The sequence below is a fragment of the Triticum aestivum genome, chromosome 4A (assembly GCF_018294505.1).
Source record: "Triticum aestivum cultivar Chinese Spring chromosome 4A, IWGSC CS RefSeq v2.1, whole genome shotgun sequence".
Taxonomy (NCBI): Eukaryota; Viridiplantae; Streptophyta; class Magnoliopsida; order Poales; family Poaceae; genus Triticum; species Triticum aestivum.
Genome location: NC_057803.1, coordinates 339,342,651 through 339,352,526, shown reverse-complemented (window position 1 = coordinate 339,352,526; position 9,876 = coordinate 339,342,651).

Sequence of the window (9,876 nt, the reverse complement as noted above, 5' to 3'; positions counted from 1 at the left end):
TGGTCATGTACCTCAGGTGGTGGTGTAGCCCTACCGTTGCGATGATATGCATGAGGACGACCTGGTGGTGGTGGTGCTGGTGGTGGCATGTAGTTCTGATTTTGGTCAACCTCATCCTCGTAATGGTCCTCCACCTCTGCAGTAGCAGCAGGAGCGGCAGAAGCATCAATAGCGGCACCAGAAGTTTGCCCAGGGTCAATGGGAACGCGCTGTGCTCGTCCCACTTGATTTGGAAAGCGGCATTGTTGTTGTTGTTGTTGTTGGAGAGGTATGTTAGGGGCAGTCGGTGGTGGTGGTGGTGGAAGAAGCGCGAGCAATTCATTAAACTTGTTATCGAGCTTTGTTTCGAACGTCTTCTCCATGCCATCTATCTTCTCCATGGCCTCGTCAAATCTGTTTAGCACATCTTGCACCTATCCACTCATCATTTTCTGAAATTTATCATGCAACTCCTTATTCGTCAGGTTCTCCCAGTCAGTCTTGTCGGCTTGTGATCTTGCCATGGTTAGTAGCAGTAGAAACACACAAGAATATGATCCTACAGACTACTAACAAGAGGTGGTGGTGGATGTCACAAATCCGTCAAGCAAATCTCGGATTCTTACCAGTTCTTACCCAGCAGCAGGCGGTGATCAGCAACCGTTGTAGTCAAAACTCTCAAAGCTTGGATAGAGCGATTACCAGGGAGAGTCAAACGCACAACGTAGATGTATGTGGAGCTGGGAAGGCTTATAATATGGTAGCAAAAAGGGTCAACAATAATCAATTTAGAGATGCAATGTTGAATAAACGCTCAACGACAGTACTGTACTGGTCCTAGGCTAGACCGTGCTAGAGACGCGAGCCTAGAACACTAACAAAATCACGGCGCTGCACGTAAACAAGGGAGGAGCACTCTCTGAATTTTTTTCTTTTTTTTCACTGTTTTTTTGCACTTTTTTCCTCTCTTTTTTGCTCCGCAACAATTTTTTTTCGAAAAAGTCTACAAATGGTCTAAAAACTGCCTAGCCAGAATTTTCCAGACTTAGTTTTTTTGAGTTTGGAACTATTTTTCTTCTGCAGATGGCTCGAAATCTCAGGAGTCCTATTCTGTCACGACTCGAAATATCGCGTGATCCGGAAATCGAAAACAATGCAACAATTACTGGACTCGGACTTGGACTGGTGGCGGAGATGAATTTGGTGGAATCTCGGACTGGTGGCGGCGATGAATCTGGTGGAAATCGGACTGGTGTGATGGCGGCGGATATGTGGTGGCGTATATGGACTCGGATTGATGGTGAATATGGCAGCGACGATGAAGTTGGTGTGGTGGTGGTATATGGCAGCAGGGATGATGATGATGCGGTGGTGACATATGGCAGCGGCGATGTGACAACCTGTGAACAGAACTCGAAACTCTAAAGGACTAGACGCTAAGACCAGCAACTTGACACGATGATGCAACCGCAAATTCAACAAAGCAAATATAGAAAAGATTATGCAAAGGCTCAGATTGGTTCGGATAGGATGAACTAACCCTAATTTTTTTGGCTTTTTTGTGGACTATAGGTACGAAGAGTAAACTCGATCTAAACTACGAAAAACTGTAAAATCTCACCGAGCAACCTGGAAATCTGATACCACTTGATAGAGGCAAAGGTGCCCCGATGTTTCAATGAGAAGGTGGCTATCATTTTCTGTGGGAGTCGACCTTGATGATCCGACTACGAACGTGCGAGACGTCGCGCCTTAGCAATCGCTAAACCAACTTCCGAGGGTTATTGACCACGCCGGAGCACGATCAACCTGACCACGAGGGCCTGTTTCCTGCGAGCAAACGAAGAACAAGCAAGAAACTAAGATTGCAATATAGATATTGTGAATATAAGAGGAAAGCTTTATTAATGAAGGTGGGGTTCTGTGACGTCTTGGTCTGGTCGTTGGACACAAACGAAGTACGCGAAGTTGCAGCTATGGCGAACTTTTAATCTAAACAAAACCCAAAGTCTAAACGATGCCCTAAGGGCTGTATATATGGAGGAGAGAGGGGGGATTTCGTGGCCCTTGGTGGAGGGGTCCGAAACCAACCCTAACTCTTGTTTCCCCACACATACGGACTCTAAAAACAGCCTATACTTAAGTACTTCGAAAATACATGGGCCTGGCCCAATAATAAGGTGACGCAGCACCTAAAATAGCCTCTGGATGAAATTTATGAAGTGGCATCTTGTATATTTCGTCCCATGCTTCATGCACTCATTATGGTGGCTTCAGAGTCCTGGAATCATCACTTGTAACTCCGTTCTTGTTCCCCTTGCGCATGCCATCATCTCCATGCTTGAACTTGCTCCAAGGTTCATCTTTATTGTCCAAGCTAGGCCCTTCATTTGTAAGCAAAACAAATGTATCCAATTTAGGCAGCATCATATTCTCATGAACATTAGAATTGTTACCAAGAAGCGAAAGTACATGATAATTCAATTGGCGTGCACGAGCTCTAGTAATTGGTCCAATATGTATAGCAGCAAGGGTTGTGGGTGTAACAATGGTATTGATGTCCTCATCAGGACAACCTCCTCGTATGCCAGCAGGAAAGCCGACGGGTCCGCCGCGCCGTCGTCGCATGGCGGCATTTCCGGCTTGAACTTGGGTGGCCACTGCACCCGCCGCAAGGCAGGGGCGAGGGCTCGGAGCCCCTGAGCGCCGCCGTGGGCATCGGTAGATCCTGCTGGAGGGGCGTCCGCCATGGGGAGCGGGCGTGAAGATGGTGGAGCGCGAGCTGACTGAAGGAAGACTCTGACACACCCCTACGTGGCACGCCAAATGTCGGATCACGGGTTCCGGCAAAACCCTTAAGGTTCGAACACTGGGGTGCGCGCGAAGATCTCCCCCCCCCCTATCGATCCGCGTCCTAACTTAGCCTAGATCTCATGAACTAACTTGGCGAACTTGCAACACAAAGGACACAAGATTTATACTGGTTCAGGCCACCGTTGTGGTGTAATACCCTACTCCAGTGTGGTGGTGGTGTATTGCGTCTTGGGCGGAGGATGAACAGTACAAGGGGAAGAACATCCTCCTTAGGTTGAGGTGTTCTTTTGCTTGGTGCACTTGTGTGGCTCAGGACGATCTTGGGTCCTCCCCTGCCTATGGTGGTGGCTAGTCCTATTTATAGAGGCCCTGGTCCTCTCCCCAAATATTTAGCGGGAAGGGAGCCAACAACCGCCAATTTGAAAGGGGACAGCTAGTACAAGCTATCCTGACAAAAGGTGGTCTTTGCCGGCCAAAGGTTCTAGCAGTGACGCCGTCCTGGGCTCCACGGTGACCTCCGTCTTCCTGTCCTTCTGGTCTTGGCCTCGTTGCACCAATATGGAAACCTTTGCTTGATGCCTCGGTACTCCATGCCTACGCTTGCCCCCTTAGCACTAAAGAGGAAACAAGGATGCTGCGCGCACTGGCGCCTGCCTAGCCTCGATCGTCACGGCTCACGTCACGAGAACCTCACGAGGTTTGCCCGACCTTGAACTCTCCGCCCCTCACGAGCCGGCCTGATGAGGCTGCTCCTGAGGAGGTCTTGTGTCGTTCGTCTCGCGAGGCTTGGGCCCTCGCGAGGGTCTTAATTCCTTGTTGATGAAGATGGGCCATACAGGCCAGCCAGCAAAGCCACACCGTAGGTCGCAAGCAGGCAAGTCTAGGGACCCCCATTCCCAGAACGCCAACACACACAATTTACCAAACTCAGTGGGACCAAATAGTGAAACTCGATCATACCGATTTAGTTGAAAATATGAACGTTAGGCTATTCGGTGGGACCGACATGTGAACTCGGTGGGACCGATTGTGTTAGGGTTAGGGCATAACGTAATCTCGGTGAGACCGATCACATGAACTCGGTGAGACCGATTCATGTAATAGGCAAATAGAGAGTTGGTCGGGCAAACTCGGTGGAACCGATCGCTCATTTCGGTGAGATTAAAACATTGAGAAAAGGAAACAGAGAGTTTGCACTACGAACTCGGTGGGAACGATCGCTCATCTCGGTTAGACCGAAACATTAAGAAGGGAAACAGAGAGTTTGCAATCCCATCTCGATGAGACCGAGATCCCTATCGGTGAGACCGAACTGATTCTGGTTTTTGGCTATGGCTATGTCAAATGAACTCGGTGGCCCCGGATAGATCAAATCGGTGGGGCCGAGTTTGACTTTTGGTTTGGGACATATGAGGATATGAGAAAGTGGTTGAGGGCTTTTGGAGCATATCACTAAGCATTTTGAGCAAGCAAGCCATTAAGCAACACCTCATCCCCTTTTAATAGTATTGGCTTTTCCTATGGACTCAATGTGATCTTGGGTCACTTAAAATGAAAATGTAGAGTCTTGAGCGTGTGCCAATATGTGTCCTTAGCATTTGGAAGGGTCCACATCTCTAGTCCATGCCATGCCAGTCATTGATCTTTCTGAAATGATTATCTTGAAAGAATATTATTCCAATGAGCGATATGTTGTTAGGAATTACCAAAACCACCTAGGGATTAGTTGCACTTTCAATCTCCCCCTTTTTGGTAATTGATGACAACATATAGATCAAAGCTTCAACAAATGATAATAAGAATGAAATATATCATTGCTTTGGGAAGTATGTGATAAGCAAGAGCTCCCCCTAAATTTGTGCATTATTTAAAAATTTCTTTTGAATACAAATGCACAATCCATTAGGATCATGGGTTACTCTTCCATGTCACATACATCTTTGGGGGAGCGTTGAAAATGATAGTATATGAAATATGCACTCATCACCAAGGCAAGATGTGAATGAACATACATGAGAGATAGATAATATCATCATCCAAGCACAAGCATTAACGTATGATATGGTCAAACACATGACCATACAAGTATCTCACACACACATAAAGTATCATCCAAGAAAGCAAACAAATAAGGTATCAAACAAGATAGCAAAAAAGAAGCAAAGCTCTCTGTCTCTCTCTCTCTCTGTGTCTCGAAGCCTACGATCTATACACTTTCTCCCCCTTTGGCAACAAGTTACCAAAAAGCTTGAAAATGCATAGTGCTATGCGGCTCTCTAAGCTTGATCTTTGGGAGGTGGCGTGGAGAGGACTCCTCTGACAAATGCATCTGTTGAGGTTGTAGGAGCTGGTGGAATTGCAACCGGAGGGGCAACTAAAGTTGTGGCTGCAGGTTCTGAAGTAGTAGTTCTAGTGTCTGTCACTGGCACTGCTGCAGATCTCTGTGCCCTAGGCACTCTCTAAAAAGCTTCAGTGGTAGCTTTCCCTCTCCTCTCTTTAGCTTCATCCTGGAGCTGCTCAACTCTGATCAGACATTTCTGACACTGCAAACTAAAAGCTGACCCTGTGAATAGATGTAGGTGAGGTAGAGTGGATGAGCATCATAAAGTGCAGAGACTTTGCAAAACAATTGAGTCAAAAGCATAGTTTTAGTTTTCCACAGAAAGCATTTCGGCGCTATCGATTTGTTAAACTCGGTGCCAACGAAGCAATATTGGAGCCTGAACTAGTGTGATCGGTCAGACTAAGACATAGTTCGATGAGTCCGAGATTGCTAGGGTTTCACTGAGAGTCGAACTCGGTCATACCGATTTGCAAGTTTCGGCCAGACCGAAAGTTACAAGTGCAATGGCCTAAGCCAAATTGGTGAGACTGATTTCTACAACTCGATCGGCCCGAGATGAGTTCGGCAGAAACCTAACCCTAAATTCTCGAATCAAAACTAATCTAAAGTGAGTTTTTGCTGGATAGGATAATCTCAAACTTGGTAAGAATCATGGCATTGACTTTGTGCTAAGAATCAAAGGTAAAGATTGCACAAAGGATCAAACTCATGCCCTATATTGGCAATGAGCTCGCTACGGCGGCAACAACGGTGAAGATTCTTGTTGACGGCGGCGGAGACCAGTGGCAGGAGGTCGTTGGCGATGAGGAGATGATCCGGAGACCCGAGTTGGCAGAGTAGGACAAGCGCAGGCGAAAATGTTTCAGAGGAATTTCGAAAATTTGACCGGTGGGTATATATATCCTGACCCTGTCGGTGTGACTGAGTTGAACGACTCGGTGGCACCGAGATGCAGAATCGCAAGCGGTTATTGCAACTCGGTGTGACCGAACAGTTCTAATCAGTTGCTTCGAGATTGAAAACCTAGATCAACTCAATGAACTCTGTATGACCGAAAGAGATGAATCAGTAAGACCGAAATACAGAGAGAGGTTTTGGAAGTTTAAGTCTATGACGAATCAGTGACTCCTAGTGCTCCTCACCCAGAGAGTTCGAATCCGACTTGATCAAACTTTGTGATGTAGCATGAATAGAGTTTGAGACGAGAAAAGCATAGATAGCTAGAGGAAGTTCTTAGGCATTCTTGTCCATCCATTTGGCAAAAAGAAAAGACCAAATAATCAAAACAACAAATGGATGTCCTTGAATGAGAAAAATATGCAATCAACATGCTCACATAGTAAGATGGCAAATGAAATATGTGGCAAAGCATGCACAATCACTCTAGCATCTATCAGGCAATTGGAGATGACTAGGTCATCTATATATGAGTGTATTGACTTAGGAGTCAAATGAGAACATTTGATCATAGGTCATACTCATCATTTAAGCGCAAGCGGCATTACCACTTTTACATAAAGTTGTTGGGTTCACACCATTAGAGTTGGTTTAGCTAAATTCTTAGAGTAAAGCTCCCCCTAGATGTGATATCCCCCTAAGAGGGATGAACTAACCTTGGGTTTTGTCGATGATGACTTCATGTAGATGTTGAAGATGTGGATGCTCAATGTTGATGTAGATCATTTGGAGCAATTCATTGGAGTAAGTTGCACTTTCAATACCTGCATGGGTTAGTCCCACAAGGAACAACCAAGGATATCCATAGACATAGAGTGAAGTACACACAAGATGATGTCCATGAAAGCATTTGGTTACCTTGTCCCTTGTCTTACCAACAAGAGGGTTTGTGAATCCTTGAACTAGTGCAAGATGTGGAAGTTGTTTGCACTTGTTCTCGCCAAAATGATATGAGTTAAGTATATTGCCGGAGTCACCCTCAAGAACTCTCTAGTTCTTCTTCTTCAGGATCCACATCAACTTGATGGGAATCCTTGGAGTTGTGGTCGTACTTGGTGTAGTCTTGGGAACCCACTTGACCAAGGCCTTGGGAGCTTCTTCAAATGCATCAATCTCCTCTTGAAGCTTGTCCTTGCCTTTTTGCTTGTGGTCTTGTGGTGGAAGGTCATCTTGAGCTTGTGTTCCTTTGAAGAAGTAGGATCGCACTTCTCTTGTTGACAAAAAAACTTCATCTTGGGGTATTGATCTTCTTCCCACTCAACTCCTTTGGCATTGAACTTTCATTCCAAGCCAACACCTTGATTCTTTCGATGCCTTCCTTGCTTGCATACAATTTCCTCAGATTGCTGACTACCGGCAAGGCTCTTGTAAACACCTTTCTCTATAATTCCCTTCAATAAGCTATTTTCTTGCTCAAGTGTAACTTGGCTATGAGATTCATTAGTGGAATCAAGAGAACTACTAGAAGCAATAATATTGGATTTAGCATGATTATTGTTACTACTAGAAGAAGAATCTTTCTTACCCTTGTTGCTAGATTTTACTTGTGGCATGTAAGTAGACAAGAGTAAGCACTTGGCAATGTAAGAAGAACTTTTCTTGCAAAGATCATCATTGATTGCTTTTAAGAACCCATGCTCTTGCTCTAGGTTGAGATTTTCAAAGCATAACTTCTCATGAGTCTTTAAAAGCTCTCGATGATCTTCTAAGGTAGTTTCATGAGCTAAATTAAGAGTGTTTAGTTCTTTAGTTAGACGCTAAATCTCCTTCTTATCATCGTCATTTGCTTTATCTTGATTAGCATGATTAATAGCAAGTTCATCATAGTTTTCATCACTAGAGTTGTCAACAAGTAAATCATCATCACCTAGCAAATCATCTTCCTCACTACTGAAATCAACATACTCAGGATGTGATACCTTTGGGCCTTTAGCCATGAAGCATCTTCATATTCCTTCATTTGGTGAGTCAAATATGTCATAGGATATGGTTGACACAAGTGCTAGACCGGCAACACCTTAATCTTGAGTATATTCGGAGTCGGAGTGATAACTTCTCTCGGAGTGGTGGTCGGAGTCGGAGCCGGATACCCATTCACCAACATGAGTTTGATGTATTCGTTTTGTGTAGCTCCTTGATGACTTGTCCTTCCTCTCTGAATCCTTGCTTCTGTGAGAGGTTCTTCGTTCATAGTGATCATCTCTACCCCTTCTCTCTCTTGGAGGTGATTATTCTCTTCTACTTCTCCTTTTAGGTGAGTCTTCTCTTCTTTTGCAGGGTGTCGTACACTCATTGGAGTACTATCCGGGTCTTCCATAATTGTAGCAATTATGCTCACGACTAGAAGATCTTTTGTCATTCTAGGACCTTGACTTGGAACTTCTTTCCTTGCTTCTATTCTTGTAGAACTTGTTGAAGTTCTTCACCATTAGGCTCAATACCTCATTGAAAGCTTCTTTCTCACTTGATGATGTAGGAGCATCACATGAGGCTTTGTAAGCACCACTTGACTTGTTGTGAAGCTCTTCTTTATCCTTGAGTGACATCTCTTGAGAAATAATTCTTCCAATGACTTTGGTTGTCTTGAGATCTTTGTAATTGGGCATCATTTGAATCAATGTGCACACGGTAACATATTTTCCATCCAAGGCTCTTAGGATCTTCTTGATGATGAATTTGTCGGTCATCTGTTCACTTCCTAAGCCGGCAATCTCATTTGTGATGAGAGCAAGCCTAGAGTACATTTCAGCCACACCTTCACCATCCTTCATTTTGAACTTGTCAAGCTGACTTTGAAGCACATCCAATTTGGATTCCTTGACGGAGTCGGTACCTTCATGCATATCAATCAAAGTATCCCAAATTTCCTTTGCATTCTCAAGACGTCTGATTTTGTTAAATTCTTTGGGGCACAATCCGTTGAAGAGGATATCGCAAGCTTGAGCATTGTATTGCAGCATCTTCAATTCTTCTGGGGTAGCTTCACGATTCAGTTCTCTCCCATCGAAGAATTCACCTTGCAAGCCAGTACACACAATAGCCCAAATGGCGGGTTATGTCCAAGAATATGCATTTTAATCTTATGCTTCCAATTAGCAACATTAGTACCATCAAAGTAAGTACCTCTATGGTGGTAATTTCCCTTGCTAAACACCATACTCTCCTAGGTTGTGCAACCAAGGCTATGATCACCAAAGCTATGGAAATTAAGGCAAATGGAGACCAAAGCTTTGATACCACTTGTAGGATCGAAAGTATGTCTAGACGGGGGGTGATTAGACTACTTGACCAAATAAAAATCTAGGCTTTCCCAATTTTAAGTCTTGGCAGATTTTAGCAACTTATCACAAGTGAAGCAATCAACCTACAAATGAAATTCTAAGAGTATAGCAGCGGAATGTAAATAATTGCATATGAAGGTAAAGGGGAGGAGTTTGGAGGGAGCAAACGCAATGTAGACACGGAGATTTTTGGCATGGTTCTGATAGGTGGTGCTGTCGTACATCCACGTTGATGGAGACTTCAACCCACGATGGGTAACGGCTGCGCGAGTCCATGGAGGGCTCCACGAACGAAGGGTCCACGAAGAAGCAACCTTGTCTATCCCACCATGGCCATCTCCCACGATGGACTTGCCTCACTTGGGTAGATCTTCATGAAGTAGGCGACCTCCTTGCCCTTACAAACTCCTTGGTTCAACTCCATAATGTGGACGGAGGCTCCCAAGTGACACCTAAACAATCTAGGAGACACCACTCTCCAAGATGATGAACTCCTTGCTC